The sequence below is a fragment of the Hemiscyllium ocellatum genome, chromosome 14 (assembly GCF_020745735.1).
Source record: "Hemiscyllium ocellatum isolate sHemOce1 chromosome 14, sHemOce1.pat.X.cur, whole genome shotgun sequence".
NCBI lineage: Eukaryota > Metazoa > Chordata > Chondrichthyes > Orectolobiformes > Hemiscylliidae > Hemiscyllium > Hemiscyllium ocellatum.
The window spans coordinates 9,833,619-9,860,316 of NC_083414.1; the positions used below are offsets into that span (position 1 = coordinate 9,833,619).

The window sequence follows — 26,698 nt, forward strand, 5'->3', positions numbered from 1 at the left end:
AAACCTCCCATGTATACGTTTCACACCAGTCACACAGCTCGATACTGAAAAAGCAGCCGGAAGAGGGTTGTTTCCAAGTAAAGTCGAGATGATTGGTTGTTTCGTTGCTACAACGTTGCTGAACTGCAGCAAATCAAACGTTGCAACTCCTCAAGAGGCAACCGACCCAAGCTGCAGAAGAGGCAGAGCTGAGTGGAAATAGATGTGCAATGGATTACCAGTGTTAACGCTAAAATAAAATAAAGAACTGCGGATTCTGGAAATTTGATACAAAGATCTGAAGAAGGGTCACTCGACTCGACTGTTTTTCTCTCTCTGCAGATGCTGCCAGACCTGGAGTTTGTCCAGCAATTTCTGTTTTTAAGTTAAAACTCCGTTTGTAGTCCTCCAATTTCCCCTCCAGCTTCAGAGCCCTTCAAATTGTAATTAAAAACAGAAAGTCAATAGTTTGTGAAGACAGAAATACATTCTGCTTTGCTTTCAGTGCTGGAGAAAACTCTTGATATTTGACTTCCTGCATCCGCCGTATTTTAATTTTATTTAAGGGAATGACTGACTCATGTTTCTGTTTACTCAGTGCAACAGAGGGTTTTATTGTAAAGTTAAAAGCTTTTCTTGAGTTTTAAGGAGAGGCTGGAAAACCTCAGGCTGTGTTCTCTTGAGCAACGGAAGTTGAGCGGAGACTTGATAGAAATCTATAAAATTATGAGATAGGGTTGACAGACAGAATTCTTTTCCCAGGGTTGAAATGTCTAATACTAGGGGACATGCATTTCAGGGGAGAGAGGGAAAGTTTGAAGGAGATGTGAGGGGCAAGTTTTTTTTTACACAGTGGGGTAGGAATCTGGAACACACTGATGAGGGTGGTGGTGGAAGCAGATACAGTGGGGGCATTTAAAGTTCTTTTAGATAAACACATGAGTAAGGAAGGAATGGAGGGATTCGTTTAATTTGGTGTCTTGTTCGGCACAACATTGTGGGCCGAAGGGCCTGTTCCTCTTCTTTCCTGTTCTGTGTTCTATGTTCTAAAACTCAGCAAGTTTGGCAACATTTATGAAGAGAAACAAAATGGATGTTTTAGGTCGGTGATGTATTATCAGAACAATTTGATTGATTCCGCTGATCTATGAGATGTTTGAAGACAACTTTAAGATCATGTCAGAGAATATAACAAAAGAGTAGGCCTTTTCTCATTCAGGCAAATCTTTGACAGATCTGTATCTTAAGTCAATTTATTAAGCGTGGTTCCATAGTCCTTCATCTCCTTAGCTATCAAAAATATATCCATATTAAGTTCAGAAATTGTCAATTCCCTCTGTATTCTGGAGCATTGGTGCTGGAAGAGCACAGCAGTTCAGGCAGCATCCAACGAGGATGCTGCCCGAACTGCTGTGCTCTTCCAGCACCACTGATCCAGAATCTGGTTTCCAGCATCTGCAGTCATTGTTTTTATCTTGAATTCCCCCTGTATTCCTACCCTATAGAGTAAAATGTTCCGGCTTTCCACTACACTTTATTGAAGAAGAGCTTCTGCATCTTTGACAGCTTACGTATAATGTTAAGATCATACAACCTTGTTCTGGAAACCCTCTACCAGATGACCTAGGCTCTCTCTGTCTACCCGATCATCATCTGTGATTATCTTAAGCCTCTCATTGCGTAACCTTCTAGAGATCCATGAATAATACAACCCAGGAGGAATCCAGTGTGCCGATTCGGTCTACACTGTTTCTAGCAAAGACCAATGCAGTTAGTCCCACTCCATTGTTCCTTCACCACATCCCTATAAATCTTTCTTCTTCAAGTATTTTCCACTTCACTTTTGCAACTCCCTCGGTGCCCTCTGCTTGATGACATTCAATCCATGGAGAGTTTCACTTTCTTCATCTTTTCTATGTCCTTAATGATTTTAGACACTCATCAAATCTACTCTTAAAGGAGAAGAACCCCACCTTCTGTAGTCTATCAACAAAATAGTAATTAGTACAGCACAGATTTACTTAATTAAGGCTCTTCTTCGAAGGCTTCACTGATAATGAGGCAGTTTGCAGTCTCATGTAGTAAGTGATTTAACATCATCCAAGATAAAGCATCGAGAGTAATTGACACCCCATGCAACATCGTAAACATTTACTCCCTCCTTCACCAGCACAATCTACAGTTGTGTACACGTAACAGGATGTACCGCAGTATTAAGGGGAAATTTTAAAAAACATTAAGGGGAGCTGATGGCCTAATGGTATTTCCATACGACTATCAAACCAGCAACACAATTACTCTTTTGGGAAGAAGGATTCAACTGCCACTCCAGCTGGTAGTATTTGAATTCAATGAAAATCTGGAATTAAGGTGACAATTAAGCAATTGAGAAGATAAATTGTAAAGCTGTTGTAGGTTGCAGAGGGACATAGATAAGCGGCAGAGCTGAACTGAGAGGTGGCAAATGGAGTTTAATGCAGAAAAGTGAGAGGCGATTAACTTTGGAAGGAGTAACAGGAATGCAGAGTACTGGGCTAATGGTAAGATGCTTAGGAGGATAAATGAGCAGAGAGATCTACAAAATTCTGGTCCAGCCGCGCTTGGAGTATTGCAGGTCACCACATTATAGGAAGGTTGTGGAAGCTAGAAAGGGTTCAGAAGAGATTTACTGGGATACTGCCTGGTATGGAGGAAAAGACTTATAAAGAAAGATTGAGGGACTTGAGGCTATTTTCATTAGAGAGAAAAAGGTTGAGAGATGATTTAATTGAGACATACAAGACAATCAGAGGGTTAGAGCACAATGAGAGCCTTTTTCCTCGGATGGTGACGGCTAACGCGAGAGGATATAGCTTCAAACTGAGGGGTGATACACAGATATAGTACAGATGTCAGAGGTAGTTTCTTTATTCAGTAGTAGGGGAATGGAATGCACTGACTGCAACAGATGTAGACTCGCCAACTTTACGTGCATGAAAGTGGATAGGCATTTGGATGAGAATGGAATAAATGAGAAGGAGAGAAGAGATGGAATCAAGCCGGCGAGAGATGTTGACGGTCAATAGAGCATGACATGAAACTTGTTGAGGACTAGACGGACCAGTTCCTCGTTAAGCATTTGACGAGTGAGTTGACCAGACCCAAGCTGTCAACTTCAGAAATGATTGTGCGGAGTGAACTAAAGTGAAGATACAGACGGCATCAAGAGGCAGCGGCTGAAGCGAACTGTCCGGTGAGAAAACAGGGTGGGAAATTTTGCCGGAGATTTGGAACAAATACGCAGGGCAAATCCCAAGTGGATGTGGCAGCGAGCAAAGTGCTGGAGCATGGCGGGCATGCTGCAACTGCCGAACTAGCTCAGTTGGAGAGTGTTAGACAGAAGATCTAAAGGTTCCTGGGTTTCGGCACAAGCTGCGTCGCTTGCGTGCTCCGTCCCTTGTTTACATGTGATGGGGGCACGAGTGAATCTGAAGCTCTGCACTGGTCCTTGCTGGCGCAAGGGTGGTTCGGACTGCCTCTTGCCCTCCTTCTGCAGCGATTCGATTCCATGCCTTTTGCTTCCTGTCTCATGGCACATTTCTTCTCATTGGCTGCGTAGCGAGCATTCCAAAACAGTCAAATAACCAAATCGACAAACCCTCAATCCTGCTCCTACTGTTCATTGACCAACATCTGCGAACGCACAAAACAGTCTTTGAGTCCACAAGGCGTACATGGTGGCCTTTGCACTCTCTCTATCAAACACTCCCTCGTTCATAAGCTTGCTGACGGCCAGCTGTTCCAGCTTGCAAAAACTGCTGGTGATCCCTGATCGCAATGGAAAAGTTGCTGGAGAGACGCTGACATGCGCACGGCCGCCTGACTTTAGGTTGATTTGAGCGTTGCAGAGGTGCGCCTTAGGAAATCGCTTTCGACTGTCCTTGTTTTCGACACAAGCGGTCACTTCAGAAATGATTGTGCAGAATGACGATGGAAAAGTAATCACAAACAGCGTCGGTCGTGTAAACAGGCAGTGACTTACATGCCGCTTTGGAGATGGTTGCGGAGAACTTGGGAATCCTCAAGCCTGCAGAGTAATAACTGATGGTTTTCACAGTGGGCGGACTGAAGCTGGAGCAGAGGCGATTAGTTCAAATTGTTCCGGTGCATCGGGTTGCTTGCAAAGCAGCTTAGACTGACACTGACCATTTGCAGACGGATGGCATCATGTTGTTGAGGACTGGAGGGACCAGTTCCTCGTTGTGCATTTGACGAGCGAGTTGACCAGACCCAAGCTGTCAACTTCAGAAATGATTGTGCGGAATGAACGACAGTGTAGATGTAGACGGCATCAAGAGGAAGCAGCTGAAGCCAACAGTCCGGCGAGAAAACAGGGTGGCAGCGAGCAAAGTGGCAGGCCTGCTGCAGCTGCCGAAATAGCTCAGTTGGGAGAGCGTTAGACTGAAGATCTAAAGGTCCCTGGTTCAATCCCGGGTTTCGGCACAAGCAGCGTCGCTTGCGTGCTCGCTCCCTTGTTTGCATGTGATGGGGGCACGAGTGAATCTGAAGCTCTGCACTGGTCCTTGCTGGCGCAAGGGTGGTTCGGACTGCCTCTTGCCCTCCTTCTGCAGCGATTCGATTCCATGCCTTTTGCTTCCTGTCTCATGGCACATTTCTTCTCATTGGCTGCGTAGCGAGCATTCCAAAACAGTCAAATAACCAAATCGACAAACCCTCAATCCTGCTCCTACTGTTCATTGACCAACATCTGCGAACGCACAAAACAGTCTTTGAGTCCACAAGGCGTACATGGTGGCCTTTGCACTCTCTCTATCAAACACTCCCTCGTTCATAAGCTTGCTGACGGCCAGCTGTTCCAGCTTGCAAAAACTGCTGGTGATCCCTGATCGCAATGGAAAAGTTGCTGGAGAGACGCTGACATGCGCACGGCCGCCTGACTTTAGGTTGATTTGAGCGTTGCAGAGGTGCGCCTTAGGAAATCGCTTTCGACTGTCCTTGTTTTCGACACAAGCGGTCACTTCAGAAATGATTGTGCAGAATGACGATGGAAAAGTAATCACAAACAGCGTCGGTCGTGTAAACAGGCAGTGACTTACATGCCGCTTTGGAGATGGTTGCGGAGAACTTGGGAATCCTCAAGCCTGCAGAGTAATAACTGATGGTTTTCACAGTGGGCGGACTGAAGCTGGAGCAGAGGCGATTAGTTCAAATTGTTCCGGTGCATCGGGTTGCTTGCAAAGCAGCTTAGACTGACACTGACCATTTGCAGACGGATGGCATCATGTTGTTGAGGACTGGAGGGACCAGTTCCTCGTTGTGCATTTGACGAGCGAGTTGACCAGACCCAAGCTGTCAACTTCAGAAATGATTGTGCGGAATGAACGACAGTGTAGATGTAGACGGCATCAAGAGGAAGCAGCTGAAGCCAACAGTCCGGCGAGAAAACAGGGTGGCAGCGAGCAAAGTGGCAGGCCTGCTGCAGCTGCCGAAATAGCTCAGTTGGGAGAGCGTTAGACTGAAGATCTAAAGGTCCCTGGTTCAATCCCGGGTTTCGGCACAAGCAGCGTCGCTTGCGTGCTCGCTCCCTTGTTTGCATGTGATGGGGGCACGAGTGAATCTGAAGCTCTGCGCTGGTCCTTGCTGGCGCAAGGGTGGTTCGGACTGCCTCTTGCCCTCCTTCTGCAGCGATTCGATTCCATGCCTTTTGCTTCCTGTCTCATGGCACATTTCTTCTCATTGGCTGCGTAGCGAGCATTCCAAAACAGTCAAATAACCAAATCGACAAACCCTCAATCCTGCTCCTACTGTTCATTGACCAACATCTGCGAACGCACAAAACAGTCTTTGAGTCCACAAGGCGTACATGGTGGCCTTTGCACTCTCTCTATCAAACACTCCCTCGTTCATAAGCTTGCTGACGGCCAGCTGTTCCAGCTTGCAAAAACTGCTGGTGATCCCTGATCGCAATGGAAAAGTTGCTGGAGAGACGCTGACATGCGCACGGCCGCCTGACTTTAGGTTGATTTGAGCGTTGCAGAGGTGCGCCTTAGGAAATCGCTTTCGACTGTCCTTGTTTTCGACACAAGCGGTCACTTCAGAAATGATTGTGCAGAATGACGATGGAAAAGTAATCACAAACAGCGTCGGTCGTGTAAACAGGCAGTGACTTACATGCCGCTTTGGAGATGGTTGCGGAGAACTTGGGAATCCTCAAGCCTGCAGAGTAATAACTGATGGTTTTCACAGTGGGCGGACTGAAGCTGGAGCAGAGGCGATTAGTTCAAATTGTTCCGGTGCATCGGGTTGCTTGCAAAGCAGCTTAGACTGACACTGACCATTTGCAGACGGATGGCATCATGTTGTTGAGGACTGGAGGGACCAGTTCCTCGTTGTGCATTTGACGAGCGAGTTGACCAGACCCAAGCTGTCAACTTCAGAAATGATTGTGCGGAATGAACGACAGTGTAGATGTAGACGGCATCAAGAGGAAGCAGCTGAAGCCAACAGTCCGGCGAGAAAACAGGGTGGCAGCGAGCAAAGTGGCAGGCCTGCTGCAGCTGCCGAAATAGCTCAGTTGGGAGAGCGTTAGACTGAAGATCTAAAGGTCCCTGGTTCAATCCCGGGTTTCGGCACAAGCAGCGTCGCTTGCGTGCTCGCTCCCTTGTTTGCATGTGATGGGGGCACGAGTGAATCTGAAGCTCTGCGCTGGTCCTTGCTGGCGCAAGGGTGGTTCGGACTGCCTCTTGCCCTCCTTCTGCAGCGATTCGATTCCATGCCTTTTGCTTCCTGTCTCATGGCACATTTCTTCTCATTGGCTGCGTAGCGAGCATTCCAAAACAGTCAAATAACCAAATCGACAAACCCTCAATCCTGCTCCTACTGTTCATTGACCAACATCTGCGAACGCACAAAACAGTCTTTGAGTCCACAAGGCGTACATGGTGGCCTTTGCACTCTCTCTATCAAACACTCCCTCGTTCATAAGCTTGCTGACGGCCAGCTGTTCCAGCTTGCAAAAACTGCTGGTGATCCCTGATCGCAATGGAAAAGTTGCTGGAGAGACGCTGACATGCGCACGGCCGCCTGACTTTAGGTTGATTTGAGCGTTGCAGAGGTGCGCCTTAGGAAATCGCTTTCGACTGTCCTTGTTTTCGACACAAGCGGTCACTTCAGAAATGATTGTGCAGAATGACGATGGAAAAGTAATCACAAACAGCGTCGGTCGTGTAAACAGGCAGTGACTTACATGCCGCTTTGGAGATGGTTGCGGAGAACTTGGGAATCCTCAAGCCTGCAGAGTAATAACTGATGGTTTTCACAGTGGGCGGACTGAAGCTGGAGCAGAGGCGATTAGTTCAAATTGTTCCGGTGCATCGGGTTGCTTGCAAAGCAGCTTAGACTGACACTGACCATTTGCAGACGGATGGCATCATGTTGTTGAGGACTGGAGGGACCAGTTCCTCGTTGTGCATTTGACGAGCGAGTTGACCAGACCCAAGCTGTCAACTTCAGAAATGATTGTGCGGAATGAACGACAGTGTAGATGTAGACGGCATCAAGAGGAAGCAGCTGAAGCCAACAGTCCGGCGAGAAAACAGGGTGGCAGCGAGCAAAGTGGCAGGCCTGCTGCAGCTACCAAAATAGCTCAGTTGGGAGAGCGTTAGACTGAAGATCTAAAGGTCCCTGGTTCAATCCCGGGTTTCGGCACAAGCAGCGTCGCTTGCGTGCTCGCTCCCTTGTTTGCATGTGATGGGGGCACGAGTGAATCTGAAGCTCTGCGCTGGTCCTTGCTGGCGCAAGGGTGGTTCGGACTGCCTCTTGCCCTCCTTCTGCAGCGATTCGATTCCATGCCTTTTGCTTCCTGTCTCATGGCACATTTCTTCTCATTGGCTGCGTAGCGAGCATTCCAAAACAGTCAAATAACCAAATCGACAAACCCTCAATCCTGCTCCTACTGTTCATTGACCAACATCTGCGAACGCACAAAACAGTCTTTGAGTCCACAAGGCGTACATGGTGGCCTTTGCACTCTCTCTATCAAACACTCCCTCGTTCATAAGCTTGCTGACGGCCAGCTGTTCCAGCTTGCAAAAACTGCTGGTGATCCCTGATCGCAATGGAAAAGTTGCTGGAGAGACGCTGACATGCGCACGGCCGCCTGACTTTAGGTTGATTTGAGCGTTGCAGAGGTGCGCCTTAGGAAATCGCTTTCGACTGTCCTTGTTTTCGACACAAGCGGTCACTTCAGAAATGATTGTGCAGAATGACGATGGAAAAGTAATCACAAACAGCGTCGGTCGTGTAAACAGGCAGTGACTTACATGCCGCTTTGGAGATGGTTGCGGAGAACTTGGGAATCCTCAAGCCTGCAGAGTAATAACTGATGGTTTTCACAGTGGGCGGACTGAAGCTGGAGCAGAGGCGATTAGTTCAAATTGTTCCGGTGCATCGGGTTGCTTGCAAAGCAGCTTAGACTGACACTGACCATTTGCAGACGGATGGCATCATGTTGTTGAGGACTGGAGGGACCAGTTCCTCGTTGTGCATTTGACGAGCGAGTTGACCAGACCCAAGCTGTCAACTTCAGAAATGATTGTGCGGAATGAACGACAGTGTAGATGTAGACGGCATCAAGAGGAAGCAGCTGAAGCCAACAGTCCGGCGAGAAAACAGGGTGGCAGCGAGCAAAGTGGCAGGCCTGCTGCAGCTGCCGAAATAGCTCAGTTGGGAGAGCGTTAGACTGAAGATCTAAAGGTCCCTGGTTCAATCCCGGGTTTCGGCACAAGCAGCGTCGCTTGCGTGCTCGCTCCCTTGTTTGCATGTGATGGGGGCACGAGTGAATCTGAAGCTCTGCGCTGGTCCTTGCTGGCGCAAGGGTGGTTCGGACTGCCTCTTGCCCTCCTTCTGCAGCGATTCGATTCCATGCCTTTTGCTTCCTGTCTCATGGCACATTTCTTCTCATTGGCTGCGTAGCGAGCATTCCAAAACAGTCAAATAACCAAATCGACAAACCCTCAATCCTGCTCCTACTGTTCATTGACCAACATCTGCGAACGCACAAAACAGTCTTTGAGTCCACAAGGCGTACATGGTGGCCTTTGCACTCTCTCTATCAAACACTCCCTCGTTCATAAGCTTGCTGACGGCCAGCTGTTCCAGCTTGCAAAAACTGCTGGTGATCCCTGATCGCAATGGAAAAGTTGCTGGAGAGACGCTGACATGCGCACGGCCGCCTGACTTTAGGTTGATTTGAGCGTTGCAGAGGTGCGCCTTAGGAAATCGCTTTCGACTGTCCTTGTTTTCGACACAAGCGGTCACTTCAGAAATGATTGTGCAGAATGACGATGGAAAAGTAATCACAAACAGCGTCGGTCGTGTAAACAGGCAGTGACTTACATGCCGCTTTGGAGATGGTTGCGGAGAACTTGGGAATCCTCAAGCCTGCAGAGTAATAACTGATGGTTTTCACAGTGGGCGGACTGAAGCTGGAGCAGAGGCGATTAGTTCAAATTGTTCCGGTGCATCGGGTTGCTTGCAAAGCAGCTTAGACTGACACTGACCATTTGCAGACGGATGGCATCATGTTGTTGAGGACTGGAGGGACCAGTTCCTCGTTGTGCATTTGACGAGCGAGTTGACCAGACCCAAGCTGTCAACTTCAGAAATGATTGTGCGGAATGAACGACAGTGTAGATGTAGACGGCATCAAGAGGAAGCAGCTGAAGCCAACAGTCCGGCGAGAAAACAGGGTGGCAGCGAGCAAAGTGGCAGGCCTGCTGCAGCTACCAAAATAGCTCAGTTGGGAGAGCGTTAGACTGAAGATCTAAAGGTCCCTGGTTCAATCCCGGGTTTCGGCACAAGCAGCGTCGCTTGCGTGCTCGCTCCCTTGTTTGCATGTGATGGGGGCACGAGTGAATCTGAAGCTCTGCACTGGTCCTTGCTGGCGCAAGGGTGGTTCGGACTGCCTCTTGCCCTCCTTCTGCAGCGATTCGATTCCATGCCTTTTGCTTCCTGTCTCATGGCACATTTCTTCTCATTGGCTGCGTAGCGAGCATTCCAAAACAGTCAAATAACCAAATCGATAAACCCTCAATCCTGCTCCTACTGTTCATTGACCAACATCTGCGAACGCACAAAACAGTCTTTGAGTCCACAAGGCGTACATGGTGGCCTTTGCACTCTCTCTATCAAACACTCCCTCGTTCATAAGCTTGCTGACGGCCAGCTGTTCCAGCTTGCAAAAACTGCTGGTGATCCCTGATCGCAATGGAAAAGTTGCTGGAGAGACGCTGACATGCGCACGGCCGCCTGACTTTAGGTTGATTTGAGCGTTGCAGAGGTGCGCCTTAGGAAATCGCTTTCGACTGTCCTTGTTTTCGACACAAGCGGTCACTTCAGAAATGATTGTGCAGAATGACGATGGAAAAGTAATCACAAACAGCGTCGGTCGTGTAAACAGGCAGTGACTTACATGCCGCTTTGGAGATGGTTGCGGAGAACTTGGGAATCCTCAAGCCTGCAGAGTAATAACTGATGGTTTTCACAGTGGGCGGACTGAAGCTGGAGCAGAGGCGATTAGTTCAAATTGTTCCGGTGCATCGGGTTGCTTGCAAAGCAGCTTAGACTGACACTGACCATTTGCAGACGGATGGCATCATGTTGTTGAGGACTGGAGGGACCAGTTCCTCGTTGTGCATTTGACGAGCGAGTTGACCAGACCCAAGCTGTCAACTTCAGAAATGATTGTGCGGAATGAACGACAGTGTAGATGTAGACGGCATCAAGAGGAAGCAGCTGAAGCCAACAGTCCGGCGAGAAAACAGGGTGGCAGCGAGCAACGTGGCAGGCCTGCTGCAGCTGCCGAAATAGCTCAGTTGGGAGAGCGTTAGACTGAAGATCTAAAGGTCCCTGGTTCAATCCCGGGTTTCGGCACAAGCAGCGTCGCTTGCGTGCTCGCTCCCTTGTTTGCATGTGATGGGGGCACGAGTGAATCTGAAGCTCTGCACTGGTCCTTGCTGGCGCAAGGGTGGTTCGGACTGCCTCTTGCCCTCCTTCTGCAGCGATTCGATTCCATGCCTTTTGCTTCCTGTCTCATGGCACATTTCTTCTCATTGGCTGCGTAGCGAGCATTCCAAAACAGTCAAATAACCAAATCGACAAACCCTCAATCCTGCTCCTACTGTTCATTGACCAACATCTGCGAACGCACAAAACAGTCTTTGAGTCCACAAGGCGTACATGGTGGCCTTTGCACTCTCTCTATCAAACACTCCCTCGTTCATAAGCTTGCTGACGGCCAGCTGTTCCAGCTTGCAAAAACTGCTGGTGATCCCTGATCGCAATGGAAAAGTTGCTGGAGAGACGCTGACATGCGCACGGCCACCTGACTTTAGGTTGATTTGAGCGTTGCAGAGGTGCGCCTTAGGAAATCGCTTTCGACTGTCCTTGTTTTCGACACAAGCGGTCACTTCAGAAATGATTGTGCAGAATGACGATGGAAAAGTAATCACAAACAGCGTCGGTCGTGTAAACAGGCAGTGACTTACATGCCGCTTTGGAGATGGTTGCGGAGAACTTGGGAATCCTCAAGCCTGCAGAGTAATAACTGATGGTTTTCACAGTGGGCGGACTGAAGCTGGAGCAGAGGCGATTAGTTCAAATTGTTCCGGTGCATCGGGTTGCTTGCAAAGCAGCTTAGACTGACACTGACCATTTGCAGACGGATGGCATCATGTTGTTGAGGACTGGAGGGACCAGTTCCTCGTTGTGCATTTGACGAGCGAGTTGACCAGACCCAAGCTGTCAACTTCAGAAATGATTGTGCGGAATGAACGACAGTGTAGATGTAGACGGCATCAAGAGGAAGCAGCTGAAGCCAACAGTCCGGCGAGAAAACAGGGTGGCAGCGAGCAAAGTGGCAGGCCTGCTGCAGCTGCCGAAATAGCTCAGTTGGGAGAGCGTTAGACTGAAGATCTAAAGGTCCCTGGTTCAATCCCGGGTTTCGGCACAAGCAGCGTCGCTTGCGTGCTCGCTCCCTTGTTTGCATGTGATGGGGGCACGAGTGAATCTGAAGCTCTGCGCTGGTCCTTGCTGGCGCAAGGGTGGTTCGGACTGCCTCTTGCCCTCCTTCTGCAGCGATTCGATTCCATGCCTTTTGCTTCCTGTCTCATGGCACATTTCTTCTCATTGGCTGCGTAGCGAGCATTCCAAAACAGTCAAATAACCAAATCGACAAACCCTCAATCCTGCTCCTACTGTTCATTGACCAACATCTGCGAACGCACAAAACAGTCTTTGAGTCCACAAGGCGTACATGGTGGCCTTTGCACTCTCTCTATCAAACACTCCCTCGTTCATAAGCTTGCTGACGGCCAGCTGTTCCAGCTTGCAAAAACTGCTGGTGATCCCTGATCGCAATGGAAAAGTTGCTGGAGAGACGCTGACATGCGCACGGCCACCTGACTTTAGGTTGATTTGAGCGTTGCAGAGGTGCGCCTTAGGAAATCGCTTTCGACTGTCCTTGTTTTCGACACAAGCGGTCACTTCAGAAATGATTGTGCAGAATGACGATGGAAAAGTAATCACAAACAGCGTCGGTCGTGTAAACAGGCAGTGACTTACATGCCGCTTTGGAGATGGTTGCGGAGAACTTGGGAATCCTCAAGCCTGCAGAGTAATAACTGATGGTTTTCACAGTGGGCAGACTGAAGCTGGAGCAGAGGCGATTAGTTCAAATTGTTCCGGTGCATCGGGTTGCTTGCAAAGCAGCTTAGACTGACACTGACCATTTGCAGACGGATGGCATCATGTTGTTGAGGACTGGAGGGACCAGTTCCTCGTTGTGCATTTGACGAGCGAGTTGACCAGACCCAAGCTGTCAACTTCAGAAATGATTGTGCGGAATGAACGACAGTGTAGATGTAGACGGCATCAAGAGGAAGCAGCTGAAGCCAACAGTCCGGCGAGAAAACAGGGTGGCAGCGAGCAAAGTGGCAGGCCTGCTGCAGCTGCCGAAATAGCTCAGTTGGGAGAGCGTTAGACTGAAGATCTAAAGGTCCCTGGTTCAATCCCGGGTTTCGGCACAAGCAGCGTCGCTTGCGTGCTCGCTCCCTTGTTTGCATGTGATGGGGGCACGAGTGAATCTGAAGCTCTGCACTGGTCCTTGCTGGCGCAAGGGTGGTTCGGACTGCCTCTTGCCCTCCTTCTGCAGCGATTCGATTCCATGCCTTTTGCTTCCTGTCTCATGGCACATTTCTTCTCATTGGCTGCGTAGCGAGCATTCCAAAACAGTCAAATAACCAAATCGACAAACCCTCAATCCTGCTCCTACTGTTCATTGACCAACATCTGCGAACGCACAAAACAGTCTTTGAGTCCACAAGGCGTACATGGTGGCCTTTGCACTCTCTCTATCAATCACTCCCTCGTTCATAAGCTTGCTGACGGCCAGCTGTTCCAGCTTGCAAAAACTGCTGGTGATCCCTGATCGCAATGGAAAAGTTGCTGGAGAGACGCTGACATGCGCACGGCCGCCTGACTTTAGGTTGATTTGAGCGTTGCAGAGGTGCGCCTTAGGAAATCGCTTTCGACTGTCCTTGTTTTCGACACAAGCGGTCACTTCAGAAATGATTGTGCAGAATGACGATGGAAAAGTAATCACAAACAGCGTCGGTCGTGTAAACAGGCAGTGACTTACATGCCGCTTTGGAGATGGTTGCGGAGAACTTGGGAATCCTCAAGCCTGCAGAGTAATAACTGATGGTTTTCACAGTGGGCAGACTGAAGCTGGAGCAGAGGCGATTAGTTCAAATTGTTCCGGTGCATCGGGTTGCTTGCAAAGCAGCTTAGACTGACACTGACCATTTGCAGACGGATGGCATCATGTTGTTGAGGACTGGAGGGACCAGTTCCTCGTTGTGCATTTGACGAGCGAGTTGACCAGACCCAAGCTGTCAACTTCAGAAATGATTGTGCGGAATGAACGACAGTGTAGATGTAGACGGCATCAAGAGGAAGCAGCTGAAGCCAACAGTCCGGCGAGAAAACAGGGTGGCAGCGAGCAAAGTGGCAGGCCTGCTGCAGCTGCCGAAATAGCTCAGTTGGGAGAGCGTTAGACTGAAGATCTAAAGGTCCCTGGTTCAATCCCGGGTTTCGGCACAAGCAGCGTCGCTTGCGTGCTCGCTCCCTTGTTTGCATGTGATGGGGGCACGAGTGAATCTGAAGCTCTGCGCTGGTCCTTGCTGGCGCAAGGGTGGTTTGGACTGCCTCTTGCCCTCCTTCTGCAGCGATTCGATTCCATGCCTTTTGCTTCCTGTCTCATGGCACATTTCTTCTCATTGGCTGCGTAGCGAGCATTCCAAAACAGTCAAATAACCAAATCGATAAACCCTCAATCCTGCTCCTACTGTTCATTGACCAACATCTGCGAACGCACAAAACAGTCTTTGAGTCCACAAGGCGTACATGGTGGCCTTTGCACTCTCTCTATCAAACACTCCCTCGTTCATAAGCTTGCTGACGGCCAGCTGTTCCAGCTTGCAAAAACTGCTGGTGATCCCTGATCGCAATGGAAAAGTTGCTGGAGAGACGCTGACATGCGCACGGCCGCCTGACTTTAGGTTGATTTGAGCGTTGCAGAGGTGCGCCTTAGGAAATCGCTTTCGACTGTCCTTGTTTTCGACACAAGCGGTCACTTCAGAAATGATTGTGCAGAATGACGATGGAAAAGTAATCACAAACAGCGTCGGTCGTGTAAACAGGCAGTGACTTACATGCCGCTTTGGAGATGGTTGCGGAGAACTTGGGAATCCTCAAGCCTGCAGAGTAATAACTGATGGTTTTCACAGTGGGCGGACTGAAGCTGGAGCAGAGGCGATTAGTTCAAATTGTTCCGGTGCATCGGGTTGCTTGCAAAGCAGCTTAGACTGACACTGACCATTTGCAGACGGATGGCATCATGTTGTTGAGGACTGGAGGGACCAGTTCCTCGTTGTGCATTTGACGAGCGAGTTGACCAGACCCAAGCTGTCAACTTCAGAAATGATTGTGCGGAATGAACGACAGTGTAGATGTAGACGGCATCAAGAGGAAGCAGCTGAAGCCAACAGTCCGGCGAGAAAACAGGGTGGCAGCGAGCAACGTGGCAGGCCTGCTGCAGCTGCCGAAATAGCTCAGTTGGGAGAGCGTTAGACTGAAGATCTAAAGGTCCCTGGTTCAATCCCGGGTTTCGGCACAAGCAGCGTCGCTTGCGTGCTCGCTCCCTTGTTTGCATGTGATGGGGGCACGAGTGAATCTGAAGCTCTGCGCTGGTCCTTGCTGGCGCAAGGGTGGTTCGGACTGCCTCTTGCCCTCCTTCTGCAGCGATTCGATTCCATGCCTTTTGCTTCCTGTCTCATGGCACATTTCTTCTCATTGGCTGCGTAGCGAGCATTCCAAAACAGTCAAATAACCAAATCGACAAACCCTCAATCCTGCTCCTACTGTTCATTGACCAACATCTGCGAACGCACAAAACAGTCTTTGAGTCCACAAGGCGTACATGGTGGCCTTTGCACTCTCTCTATCAAACACTCTCTCGTTCATAAGCTTGCTGACGGCCAGCTGTTCCAGCTTGCAAAAACTGCTGGTGATCCCTGATCGCAATGGAAAAGTTGCTGGAGAGACGCTGACATGCGCACGGCCGCCTGACTTTAGGTTGATTTGAGCGTTGCAGAGGTGCGCCTTAGGAAATCGCTTTCGACTGTCCTTGTTTTCGACACAAGCGGTCACTTCAGAAATGATTGTGCAGAATGACGATGGAAAAGTAATCACAAACAGCGTCGGTCGTGTAAACAGGCAGTGACTTACATGCCGCTTTGGAGATGGTTGCGGAGAACTTGGGAATCCTCAAGCCTGCAGAGTAATAACTGATGGTTTTCACAGTGGGCGGACTGAAGCTGGAGCAGAGGCGATTAGTTCAAATTGTTCCGGTGCATCGGGTTGCTTGCAAAGCAGCTTAGACTGACACTGACCATTTGCAGACGGATGGCATCATGTTGTTGAGGACTGGAGGGACCAGTTCCTCGTTGTGCATTTGACGAGCGAGTTGACCAGACCCAAGCTGTCAACTTCAGAAATGATTGTGCGGAATGAACGACAGTGTAGATGTAGACGGCATCAAGAGGAAGCAGCTGAAGCCAACAGTCCGGCGAGAAAACAGGGTGGCAGCGAGCAAAGTGGCAGGCCTGCTGCAGCTGCCGAAATAGCTCAGTTGGGAGAGCGTTAGACTGAAGATCTAAAGGTCCCTGGTTCAATCCCGGGTTTCGGCACAAGCAGCGTCGCTTGCGTGCTCGCTCCCTTGTTTGCATGTGATGGGGGCACGAGTGAATCTGAAGCTCTGCGCTGGTCCTTGCTGGCGCAAGGGTGGTTCGGACTGCCTCTTGCCCTCCTTCTGCAGCGATTCGATTCCATGCCTTTTGCTTCCTGTCTCATGGCACATTTCTTCTCATTGGCTGCGTAGCGAGCATTCCAAAACAGTCAAATAACCAAATCGACAAACCCTCAATCCTGCTCCTACTGTTCATTGACCAACATCTGCGAACGCACAAAACAGTCTTTGAGTCCACAAGGCGTACATGGTGGCCTTTGCACTCTCTCTATCAAACACTCCCTCGTTCATAAGCTTGCTGACGGCCAGCTGTTCCAGCTTGCAAAAACTGCTGGTGATCCCTGATCGCAATGGAAAAGTTGCTGGAGAGACGCTGACATGCGCACGGCCGCCTGACTTTAGGTTGATTTGAGCGTTGCAGAGGTGCGCCTTAGGAAATCGCTTTCGACTGTCCTTGTTTTCGACACAAGCGGTCACTTCAGAAATGATTGTGCAGAATGACGATGGAAAAGTAATCACAAACAGCGTCGGTCGTGTAAACAGGCAGTGACTTACATGCCGCTTTGGAGATGGTTGCGGAGAACTTGGGAATCCTCAAGCCTGCAGAGTAATAACTGATGGTTTTCACAGTGGGCGGACTGAAGCTGGAGCAGAGGCGATTAGTTCAAATTGTTCCGGTGCATCGGGTTGCTTGCAAAGCAGCTTAGACTGACACTGACCATTTGCAGACGGATGGCATCATGTTGTTGAGGACTGGAGGGACCAGTTCCTCGTTGTGCATTTGACGAGCGAGTTGACCAGACCCAAGCTGTCAACTTCAGAAATGATTGTGCGGAATGAACGACAGTGTAGATGTAGACGGCATCAAGAGGAAGCAGCTGAAGCCAACAGTCCGGCGAGAAAACAGGGTGGCAGCGAGCAAAGTGGCAGGCCTGCTGCAGCTGCCGAAATAGCTCAGTTGGGAGAGCGTTAGACTGAAGATCTAAAGGTCCCTGGTTCAATCCCGGGTTTCGGCACAAGCAGCGTCGCTTGCGTGCTCGCTCCCTTGTTTGCATGTGATGGGGGCACGAGTGAATCTGAAGCTCTGCACTGGTCCTTGCTGGCGCAAGGGTGGTTCGGACTGCCTCTTGCCCTCCTTCTGCAGCGATTCGATTCCATGCCTTTTGCTTCCTGTCTCATGGCACATTTCTTCTCATTGGCTGCGTAGCGAGCATTCCAAAACAGTCAAATAACCAAATCGACAAACCCTCAATCCTGCTCCTACTGTTCATTGACCAACATCTGCGAACGCACAAAACAGTCTTTGAGTCCACAAGGCGTACATGGTGGCCTTTGCACTCTCTCTATCAAACACTCCCTCGTTCATAAGCTTGCTGACGGCCAGCTGTTCCAGCTTGCAAAAACTGCTGGTGATCCCTGATCGCAATGGAAAAGTTGCTGGAGAGACGCTGACATGCGCACGGCCGCCTGACTTTAGGTTGATTTGAGCGTTGCAGAGGTGCGCCTTAGGAAATCGCTTTCGACTGTCCTTGTTTTCGACACAAGCGGTCACTTCAGAAATGATTGTGCAGAATGACGATGGAAAAGTAATCACAAACAGCGTCGGTCGTGTAAACAGGCAGTGACTTACATGCCGCTTTGGAGATGGTTGCGGAGAACTTGGGAATCCTCAAGCCTGCAGAGTAATAACTGATGGTTTTCACAGTGGGCGGACTGAAGCTGGAGCAGAGGCGATTAGTTCAAATTGTTCCGGTGCATCGGGTTGCTTGCAAAGCAGCTTAGACTGACACTGACCATTTGCAGACGGATGGCATCATGTTGTTGAGGACTGGAGGGACCAGTTCCTCGTTGTGCATTTGACGAGCGAGTTGACCAGACCCAAGCTGTCAACTTCAGAAATGATTGTGCGGAATGAACGACAGTGTAGATGTAGACGGCATCAAGAGGAAGCAGCTGAAGCCAACAGTCCGGCGAGAAAACAGGGTGGCAGCGAGCAAAGTGGCAGGCCTGCTGCAGCTGCCGAAATAGCTCAGTTGGGAGAGCGTTAGACTGAAGATCTAAAGGTCCCTGGTTCAATCCCGGGTTTCGGCACAAGCAGCGTCGCTTGCGTGCTCGCTCCCTTGTTTGCATGTGATGGGGGCACGAGTGAATCTGAAGCTCTGCACTGGTCCTTGCTGGCGCAAGGGTGGTTCGGACTGCCTCTTGCCCTCCTTCTGCAGCGATTCGATTCCATGCCTTTTGCTTCCTGTCTCATGGCACATTTCTTCTCATTGGCTGCGTAGCGAGCATTCCAAAACAGTCAAATAACCAAATCGACAAACCCTCAATCCTGCTCCTACTGTTCATTGACCAACATCTGCGAACGCACAAAACAGTCTTTGAGTCCACAAGGCGTACATGGTGGCCTTTGCACTCTCTCTATCAATCACTCCCTCGTTCATAAGCTTGCTGACGGCCAGCTGTTCCAGCTTGCAAAAACTGCTGGTGATCCCTGATCGCAATGGAAAAGTTGCTGGAGAGACGCTGACATGCGCACGGCCGCCTGACTTTAGGTTGATTTGAGCGTTGCAGAGGTGCGCCTTAGGAAATCGCTTTCGACTGTCCTTGTTTTCGACACAAGCGGTCACTTCAGAAATGATTGTGCAGAATGACGATGGAAAAGTAATCACAAACAGCGTCGGTCGTGTAAACAGGCAGTGACTTACATGCCGCTTTGGAGATGGTTGCGGAGAACTTGGGAATCCTCAAGCCTGCAGAGTAATAACTGATGGTTTTCACAGTGGGCAGACTGAAGCTGGAGCAGAGGCGATTAGTTCAAATTGTTCCGGTGCATCGGGTTGCTTGCAAAGCAGCTTAGACTGACACTGACCATTTGCAGACGGATGGCATCATGTTGTTGAGGACTGGAGGGACCAGTTCCTCGTTGTGCATTTGACGAGCGAGTTGACCAGACCCAAGCTGTCAACTTCAGAAATGATTGTGCGGAATGAACGACAGTGTAGATGTAGACGGCATCAAGAGGAAGCAGCTGAAGCCAACAGTCCGGCGAGAAAACAGGGTGGCAGCGAGCAAAGTGGCAGGCCTGCTGCAGCTGCCGAAATAGCTCAGTTGGGAGAGCGTTAGACTGAAGATCTAAAGGTCCCTGGTTCAATCCCGGGTTTCGGCACAAGCAGCGTCGCTTGCGTGCTCGCTCCCTTGTTTGCATGTGATGGGGGCACGAGTGAATCTGAAGCTCTGCGCTGGTCCTTGCTGGCGCAAGGGTGGTTCGGACTGCCTCTTGCCCTCCTTCTGCAGCGATTCGATTCCATGCCTTTTGCTTCCTGTCTCATGGCACATTTCTTCTCATTGGCTGCGTAGCGAGCATTCCAAAACAGTCAAATAACCAAATCGACAAACCCTCAATCCTGCTCCTACTGTTCATTGACCAACATCTGCGAACGCACAAAACAGTCTTTGAGTCCACAAGGCGTACATGGTGGCCTTTGCACTCTCTCTATCAATCACTCCCTCGTTCATAAGCTTGCTGACGGCCAGCTGTTCCAGCTTGCAAAAACTGCTGGTGATCCCTGATCGCAATGGAAAAGTTGCTGGAGAGACGCTGACATGCGCACGGCCGCCTGACTTTAGGTTGATTTGAGCGTTGCAGAGGTGCGCCTTAGGAAATCGCTTTCGACTGTCCTTGTTTTCGACACAAGCGGTCACTTCAGAAATGATTGTGCAGAATGACGATGGAAAAGTAATCACAAACAGCGTCGGTCGTGTAAACAGGCAGTGACTTACATGCCGCTTTGGAGATGGTTGCGGAGAACTTGGGAATCCTCAAGCCTGCAGAGTAATAACTGATGGTTTTCACAGTGGGCGGACTGAAGCTGGAGCAGAGGCGATTAGTTCAAATTGTTCCGGTGCATCGGGTTGCTTGCAAAGCAGCTTAGACTGACACTGACCATTTGCAGACGGATGGCATCATGTTGTTGAGGACTGGAGGGACCAGTTCCTCGTTGTGCATTTGACGAGCGAGTTGACCAGACCCAAGCTGTCAACTTCAGAAATGATTGTGCGGAATGAACGACAGTGTAGATGTAGACGGCATCAAGAGGAAGCAGCTGAAGCCAACAGTCCGGCGAGAAAACAGGGTGGCAGCGAGCAAAGTGGCAGGCCTGCTGCAGCTGCCGAAATAGCTCAGTTGGGAGAGCGTTAGACTGAAGATCTAAAGGTCCCTGGTTCAATCCCGGGTTTCGGCACAAGCAGCGTCGCTTGCGTGCTCGCTCCCTTGTTTGCATGTGATGGGGGCACGAGTGAATCTGAAGCTCTGCGCTGGTCCTTGCTGGCGCAAGGGTGGTTCGGACTGCCTCTTGCCCTCCTTCTGCAGCGATTCGATTCCATGCCTTTTGCTTCCTGTCTCATGGCACATTTCTTCTCATTGGCTGCGTAGCGAGCATTCCAAAACAGTCAAATAACCAAATCGACAAACCCTCAATCCTGCTCCTACTGTTCATTGACCAACATCTGCGAACGCACAAAACAGTCTTTGAGTCCACAAGGCGTACATGGTGGCCTTTGCACTCTCTCTATCAAACACTCCCTCGTTCATAAGCTTGCTGACGGCCAGCTGTTCCAGCTTGCAAAAACTGCTGGTGATCCCTGATCGCAATGGAAAAGTTGCTGGAGAGACGCTGACATGCGCACGGCCGCCTGACTTTAGGTTGATTTGAGCGTTGCAGAGGTGCGCCTTAGGAAATCGCTTTCGACTGTCCTTGTTTTCGACACAAGCGGTCACTTCAGAAATGATTGTGCAGAATGACGATGGAAAAGTAATCACAAACAGCGTCGGTCGTGTAAACAGGCAGTGACTTACATGCCGCTTTGGAGATGGTTGCGGAGAACTTGGGAATCCTCAAGCCTGCAGAGTAATAACTGATGGTTTTCACAGTGGGCGGACTGAAGCTGGAGCAGAGGCGATTAGTTCAAATTGTTCCGGTGCATCGGGTTGCTTGCAAAGCAGCTTAGACTGACACTGACCATTTGCAGACGGATGGCATCATGTTGTTGAGGACTGGAGGGACCAGTTCCTCGTTGTGCATTTGACGAGCGAGTTGACCAGACCCAAGCTGTCAACTTCAGAAATGATTGTGCGGAATGAACGACAGTGTAGATGTAGACGGCATCAAGAGGAAGCAGCTGAAGCCAACAGTCCGGCGAGAAAACAGGGTGGCAGCGAGCAAAGTGGCAGGCCTGCTGCAGCTGCCGAAATAGCTCAGTTGGGAGAGCGTTAGACTGAAGATCTAAAGGTCCCTGGTTCAATCCCGGGTTTCGGCACAAGCAGCGTCGCTTGCGTGCTCGCTCCCTTGTTTGCATGTGATGGGGGCACGAGTGAATCTGAAGCTCTGCGCTGGTCCTTGCTGGCGCAAGGGTGGTTCGGACTGCCTCTTGCCCTCCTTCTGCAGCGATTCGATTCCATGCCTTTTGCTTCCTGTCTCATGGCACATTTCTTCTCATTGGCTGCGTAGCGAGCATTCCAAAACAGTCAAATAACCAAATCGACAAACCCTCAATCCTGCTCCTACTGTTCATTGACCAACATCTGCGAACGCACAAAACAGTCTTTGAGTCCACAAGGCGTACATGGTGGCCTTTGCACTCTCTCTATCAAACACTCCCTCGTTCATAAGCTTGCTGACGGCCAGCTGTTCCAGCTTGCAAAAACTGCTGGTGATCCCTGATCGCAATGGAAAAGTTGCTGGAGAGACGCTGACATGCGCACGGCCGCCTGACTTTAGGTTGATTTGAGCGTTGCAGAGGTGCGCCTTAGGAAATCGCTTTCGACTGTCCTTGTTTTCGACACAAGCGGTCACTTCAGAAATGATTGTGCAGAATGACGATGGAAAAGTAATCACAAACAGCGTCGGTCGTGTAAACAGGCAGTGACTTACATGCCGCTTTGGAGATGGTTGCGGAGAACTTGGGAATCCTCAAGCCTGCAGAGTAATAACTGATGGTTTTCACAGTGGGCGGACTGAAGCTGGAGCAGAGGCGATTAGTTCAAATTGTTCCGGTGCATCGGGTTGCTTGCAAAGCAGCTTAGACTGACACTGACCATTTGCAGACGGATGGCATCATGTTGTTGAGGACTGGAGGGACCAGTTCCTCGTTGTGCATTTGACGAGCGAGTTGACCAGACCCAAGCTGTCAACTTCAGAAATGATTGTGCGGAATGAACGACAGTGTAGATGTAGACGGCATCAAGAGGAAGCAGCTGAAGCCAACAGTCCGGCGAGAAAACAGGGTGGCAGCGAGCAAAGTGGCAGGCCTGCTGCAGCTGCCGAAATAGCTCAGTTGGGAGAGCGTTAGACTGAAGATCTAAAGGTCCCTGGTTCAATCCCGGGTTTCGGCTCAAGCAGCGTCGCTTGCGTGCTCGCTCCCTTGTTTGCATGTGATGGGGGCACGAGTGAATCTGAAGCTCTGCGCTGGTCCTTGCTGGCGCAAGGGTGGTTCGGACTGCCTCTTGCCCTCCTTCTGCAGCGATTCGATTCCATGCCTTTTGCTTCCTGTCTCATGGCACATTTCTTCTCATTGGCTGCGTAGCGAGCATTCCAAAACAGTCAAATAACCAAATCGACAAACCCTCAATCCTGCTCCTACTGTTCATTGACCAACATCTGCGAACGCACAAAACAGTCTTTGAGTCCACAAGGCGTACATGGTGGCCTTTGCACTCTCTCTATCAAACACTCCCTCGTTCATAAGCTTGCTGACGGCCAGCTGTTCCAGCTTGCAAAAACTGCTGGTGATCCCTGATCGCAATGGAAAAGTTGCTGGAGAGACGCTGACATGCGCACGGCCGCCTGACTTTAGGTTGATTTGAGCGTTGCAGAGGTGCGCCTTAGGAAATCGCTTTCGACTGTCCTTGTTTTCGACACAAGCGGTCACTTCAGAAATGATTGTGCAGAATGACGATGGAAAAGTAATCACAAACAGCGTCGGTCGTGTAAACAGGCAGTGACTTACATGCCGCTTTGGAGATGGTTGCGGAGAACTTGGGAATCCTCAAGCCTGCAGAGTAATAACTGATGGTTTTCACAGTGGGCGGACTGAAGCTGGAGCAGAGGCGATTAGTTCAAATTGTTCCGGTGCATCGGGTTGCTTGCAAAGCAGCTTAGACTGACACTGACCATTTGCAGACGGATGGCATCATGTTGTTGAGGACTGGAGGGACCAGTTCCTCGTTGTGCATTTGACGAGCGAGTTGACCAGACCCAAGCTGTCAACTTCAGAAATGATTGTGCGGAATGAACGACAGTGTAGATGTAGACGGCATCAAGAGGAAGCAGCTGAAGCCAACAGTCCGGCGAGAAAACAGGGTGGCAGCGAGCAAAGTGGCAGGCCTGCTGCAGCTGCCGAAATAGCTCAGTTGGGAGAGCGTTAGACTGAAGATCTAAAGGTCCCTGGTTCAATCCCGGGTTTCGGCTCAAGCAGCGTCGCTTGTGTGCTCGCTCCCTTGTTTGCATGTGATGGGGGCACGAGTGAATCTGAAGCTCTGCGCTGGTCCTTGCTGGCGCAAGGGTGGTTCGGACTGCCTCTTGCCCTCCTTCTGCAGCGATTCGATTCCATGCCTTTTGCTTCCTGTCTCATGGCACATTTCTTCTCATTGGCTGCGTAGCGAGCATTCCAAAACAGTCAAATAACCAAATCGACAAACCCTCAATCCTGCTCCTACTGTTCATTGACCAACATCTGCGAACGCACAAAACAGTCTTTGAGTCCACAAGGCGTACATGGTGGCCTTTGCACTCTCTCTATCAAACACTCCCTCGTTCATAAGCTTGCTGACGGCCAGCTGTTCCAGCTTGCAAAAACTGCTGGTGATCCCTGATCGCAATGGAAAAGTTGCTGGAGAGACGCTGACATGCGCACGGCCGCCTGACTTTAGGTTGATTTGAGCGTTGCAGAGGTGCGCCTTAGGAAATCGCTTTCGACTGTCCTTGTTTTCGACACAAGCGGTCACTTCAGAAATGATTGTGCAGAATGACGATGGAAAAGTAATCACAAACAGCGTCGGTCGTGTAAACAGGCAGTGACTTACATGCCGCTTTGGAGATGGTTGCGGAGAACTTGGGAATCCTCAAGCCTGCAGAGTAATAACTGATGGTTTTCACAGTGGGCGGACTGAAGCTGGAGCAGAGGCGATTAGTTCAAATTGTTCCGGTGCATCGGGTTGCTTGCAAAGCAGCTTAGACTGACACTGACCATTTGCAGACGGATGGCATCATGTTGTTGAGGACTGGAGGGACCAGTTCCTCGTTGTGCATTTGACGAGCGAGTTGACCAGACCCAAGCTGTCAACTTCAGAAATGATTGTGCGGAATGAACGACAGTGTAGATGTAGACGGCATCAAGAGGAAGCAGCTGAAGCCAACAGTCCGGCGAGAAAACAGGGTGGCAGCGAGCAAAGTGGCAGGCCTGCTGCAGCTGCCGAAATAGCTCAGTTGGGAGAGCGTTAGACTGAAGATCTAAAGGTCCCTGGTTCAATCCCGGGTTTCGGCACAAGCAGCGTCGCTTGCGTGCTCGCTCCCTTGTTTGCATGTGATGGGGGCACGAGTGAATCTGAAGCTCTGCGCTGGTCCTTGCTGGCGCAAGGGTGGTTCGGACTGCCTCTTGCCCTCCTTCTGCAGCGATTCGATTCCATGCCTTTTGCTTCCTGTCTCATGGCACATTTCTTCTCATTGGCTGCGTAGCGAGCATTCCAAAACAGTCAAATAACCAAATCGACAAACCCTCAATCCTGCTCCTACTGTTCATTGACCAACATCTGCGAACGCACAAAACAGTCTTTGAGTCCACAAGGCGTACATGGTGGCCTTTGCACTCTCTCTATCAAACACTCCCTCGTTCATAAGCTTGCTGACGGCCAGCTGTTCCAGCTTGCAAAAACTGCTGGTGATCCCTGATCGCAATGGAAAAGTTGCTGGAGAGACGCTGACATGCGCACGGCCGCCTGACTTTAGGTTGATTTGAGCGTTGCAGAGGTGCGCCTTAGGAAATCGCTTTCGACTGTCCTTGTTTTCGACACAAGCGGTCACTTCAGAAATGATTGTGCAGAATGACGATGGAAAAGTAATCACAAACAGCGTCGGTCGTGTAAACAGGCAGTGACTTACATGCCGCTTTGGAGATGGTTGCGGAGAACTTGGGAATCCTCAAGCCTGCAGAGTAATAACTGATGGTTTTCACAGTGGGCGGACTGAAGCTGGAGCAGAGGCGATTAGTTCAAATTGTTCCGGTGCATCGGGTTGCTTGCAAAGCAGCTTAGACTGACACTGACCATTTGCAGACGGATGGCATCATGTTGTTGAGGACTGGAGGGACCAGTTCCTCGTTGTGCATTTGACGAGCGAGTTGACCAGACCCAAGCTGTCAACTTCAGAAATGATTGTGCGGAATGAACGACAGTGTAGATGTAGACGGCATCAAGAGGAAGCAGCTGAAGCCAACAGTCCGGCGAGAAAACAGGGTGGCAGCGAGCAAAGTGGCAGGCCTGCTGCAGCTGCCGAAATAGCTCAGTTGGGAGAGCGTTAGACTGAAGATCTAAAGGTCCCTGGTTCAATCCCGGGTTTCGGCACAAGCAGCGTCGCTTGCGTGCTCGCTCCCTTGTTTGCATGTGATGGGGGCACGAGTGAATCTGAAGCTCTGCGCTGGTCCTTGCTGGCGCAAGGGTGGTTCGGACTGCCTCTTGCCCTCCTTCTGCAGCGATTCGATTCCATGCCTTTTGCTTCCTGTCTCATGGCACATTTCTTCTCATTGGCTGCGTAGCGAGCATTCCAAAACAGTCAAATAACCAAATCGACAAACCCTCAATCCTGCTCCTACTGTTCATTGACCAACATCTGCGAACGCACAAAACAGTCTTTGAGTCCACAAGGCGTACATGGTGGCCTTTGCACTCTCTCTATCAAACACTCCCTCGTTCATAAGCTTGCTGACGGCCAGCTGTTCCAGCTTGCAAAAACTGCTGGTGATCCCTGATCGCAATGGAAAAGTTGCTGGAGAGACGCTGACATGCGCACGGCCGCCTGACTTTAGGTTGATTTGAGCGTTGCAGAGGTGCGCCTTAGGAAATCGCTTTCGACTGTCCTTGTTTTCGACACAAGCGGTCACTTCAGAAATGATTGTGCAGAATGACGATGGAAAAGTAATCACAAACAGCGTCGGTCGTGTAAACAGGCAGTGACTTACATGCCGCTTTGGAGATGGTTGCGGAGAACTTGGGAATCCTCAAGCCTGCAGAGTAATAACTGATGGTTTTCACAGTGGGCGGACTGAAGCTGGAGCAGAGGCGATTAGTTCAAATTGTTCCGG

General features: G+C 50.2%; 21 non-coding genes across 21 annotated transcripts; all 21 read left to right on the plus strand.

Moving 5' to 3' along the window:
- Positions 1-4,388: 4,388 nt before the first annotated feature.
- Positions 4,389-4,461, plus strand: trnaf-gaa (transfer RNA phenylalanine (anticodon GAA)). Its single transcript has one exon. It is a non-coding gene; the product is annotated as a tRNA-Phe (tRNA).
- A 1,002-nt stretch (positions 4,462-5,463) lies between these two features.
- Positions 5,464-5,536, plus strand: trnaf-gaa (transfer RNA phenylalanine (anticodon GAA)). Its single transcript has one exon. It is a non-coding gene; the product is annotated as a tRNA-Phe (tRNA).
- Positions 5,537-6,538: 1,002 nt separating this feature from the next.
- On the plus strand, positions 6,539-6,611 carry trnaf-gaa (transfer RNA phenylalanine (anticodon GAA)). The gene has a single exon. It is a non-coding gene; the product is annotated as a tRNA-Phe (tRNA).
- Positions 6,612-7,613: 1,002 nt separating this feature from the next.
- On the plus strand, positions 7,614-7,686 carry trnaf-gaa (transfer RNA phenylalanine (anticodon GAA)). The gene has a single exon. It is a non-coding gene; the product is annotated as a tRNA-Phe (tRNA).
- A 1,002-nt stretch (positions 7,687-8,688) lies between these two features.
- On the plus strand, positions 8,689-8,761 carry trnaf-gaa (transfer RNA phenylalanine (anticodon GAA)). Its single transcript has one exon. It is a non-coding gene; the product is annotated as a tRNA-Phe (tRNA).
- A 1,002-nt stretch (positions 8,762-9,763) lies between these two features.
- Positions 9,764-9,836, plus strand: trnaf-gaa (transfer RNA phenylalanine (anticodon GAA)). Its single transcript has one exon. It is a non-coding gene; the product is annotated as a tRNA-Phe (tRNA).
- A 1,002-nt stretch (positions 9,837-10,838) lies between these two features.
- On the plus strand, positions 10,839-10,911 carry trnaf-gaa (transfer RNA phenylalanine (anticodon GAA)). Its single transcript has one exon. It is a non-coding gene; the product is annotated as a tRNA-Phe (tRNA).
- Positions 10,912-11,913: 1,002 nt separating this feature from the next.
- On the plus strand, positions 11,914-11,986 carry trnaf-gaa (transfer RNA phenylalanine (anticodon GAA)). The gene has a single exon. It is a non-coding gene; the product is annotated as a tRNA-Phe (tRNA).
- A 1,002-nt stretch (positions 11,987-12,988) lies between these two features.
- trnaf-gaa (transfer RNA phenylalanine (anticodon GAA)) lies at positions 12,989-13,061 on the plus strand. Its single transcript has one exon. It is a non-coding gene; the product is annotated as a tRNA-Phe (tRNA).
- Positions 13,062-14,063: 1,002 nt separating this feature from the next.
- Positions 14,064-14,136, plus strand: trnaf-gaa (transfer RNA phenylalanine (anticodon GAA)). The gene has a single exon. It is a non-coding gene; the product is annotated as a tRNA-Phe (tRNA).
- A 1,002-nt stretch (positions 14,137-15,138) lies between these two features.
- Positions 15,139-15,211, plus strand: trnaf-gaa (transfer RNA phenylalanine (anticodon GAA)). Its single transcript has one exon. It is a non-coding gene; the product is annotated as a tRNA-Phe (tRNA).
- Positions 15,212-16,213: 1,002 nt separating this feature from the next.
- Positions 16,214-16,286, plus strand: trnaf-gaa (transfer RNA phenylalanine (anticodon GAA)). The gene has a single exon. It is a non-coding gene; the product is annotated as a tRNA-Phe (tRNA).
- Positions 16,287-17,288: 1,002 nt separating this feature from the next.
- On the plus strand, positions 17,289-17,361 carry trnaf-gaa (transfer RNA phenylalanine (anticodon GAA)). Its single transcript has one exon. It is a non-coding gene; the product is annotated as a tRNA-Phe (tRNA).
- Positions 17,362-18,363: 1,002 nt separating this feature from the next.
- Positions 18,364-18,436, plus strand: trnaf-gaa (transfer RNA phenylalanine (anticodon GAA)). Its single transcript has one exon. It is a non-coding gene; the product is annotated as a tRNA-Phe (tRNA).
- Positions 18,437-19,438: 1,002 nt separating this feature from the next.
- Positions 19,439-19,511, plus strand: trnaf-gaa (transfer RNA phenylalanine (anticodon GAA)). The gene has a single exon. It is a non-coding gene; the product is annotated as a tRNA-Phe (tRNA).
- A 1,002-nt stretch (positions 19,512-20,513) lies between these two features.
- Positions 20,514-20,586, plus strand: trnaf-gaa (transfer RNA phenylalanine (anticodon GAA)). The gene has a single exon. It is a non-coding gene; the product is annotated as a tRNA-Phe (tRNA).
- Positions 20,587-21,588: 1,002 nt separating this feature from the next.
- Positions 21,589-21,661, plus strand: trnaf-gaa (transfer RNA phenylalanine (anticodon GAA)). Its single transcript has one exon. It is a non-coding gene; the product is annotated as a tRNA-Phe (tRNA).
- Positions 21,662-22,663: 1,002 nt separating this feature from the next.
- Positions 22,664-22,736, plus strand: trnaf-gaa (transfer RNA phenylalanine (anticodon GAA)). Its single transcript has one exon. It is a non-coding gene; the product is annotated as a tRNA-Phe (tRNA).
- A 1,002-nt stretch (positions 22,737-23,738) lies between these two features.
- On the plus strand, positions 23,739-23,811 carry trnaf-gaa (transfer RNA phenylalanine (anticodon GAA)). Its single transcript has one exon. It is a non-coding gene; the product is annotated as a tRNA-Phe (tRNA).
- A 1,002-nt stretch (positions 23,812-24,813) lies between these two features.
- Positions 24,814-24,886, plus strand: trnaf-gaa (transfer RNA phenylalanine (anticodon GAA)). The gene has a single exon. It is a non-coding gene; the product is annotated as a tRNA-Phe (tRNA).
- Positions 24,887-25,888: 1,002 nt separating this feature from the next.
- On the plus strand, positions 25,889-25,961 carry trnaf-gaa (transfer RNA phenylalanine (anticodon GAA)). The gene has a single exon. It is a non-coding gene; the product is annotated as a tRNA-Phe (tRNA).
- The last annotated feature ends 737 nt before the right edge of the window (positions 25,962-26,698 follow it).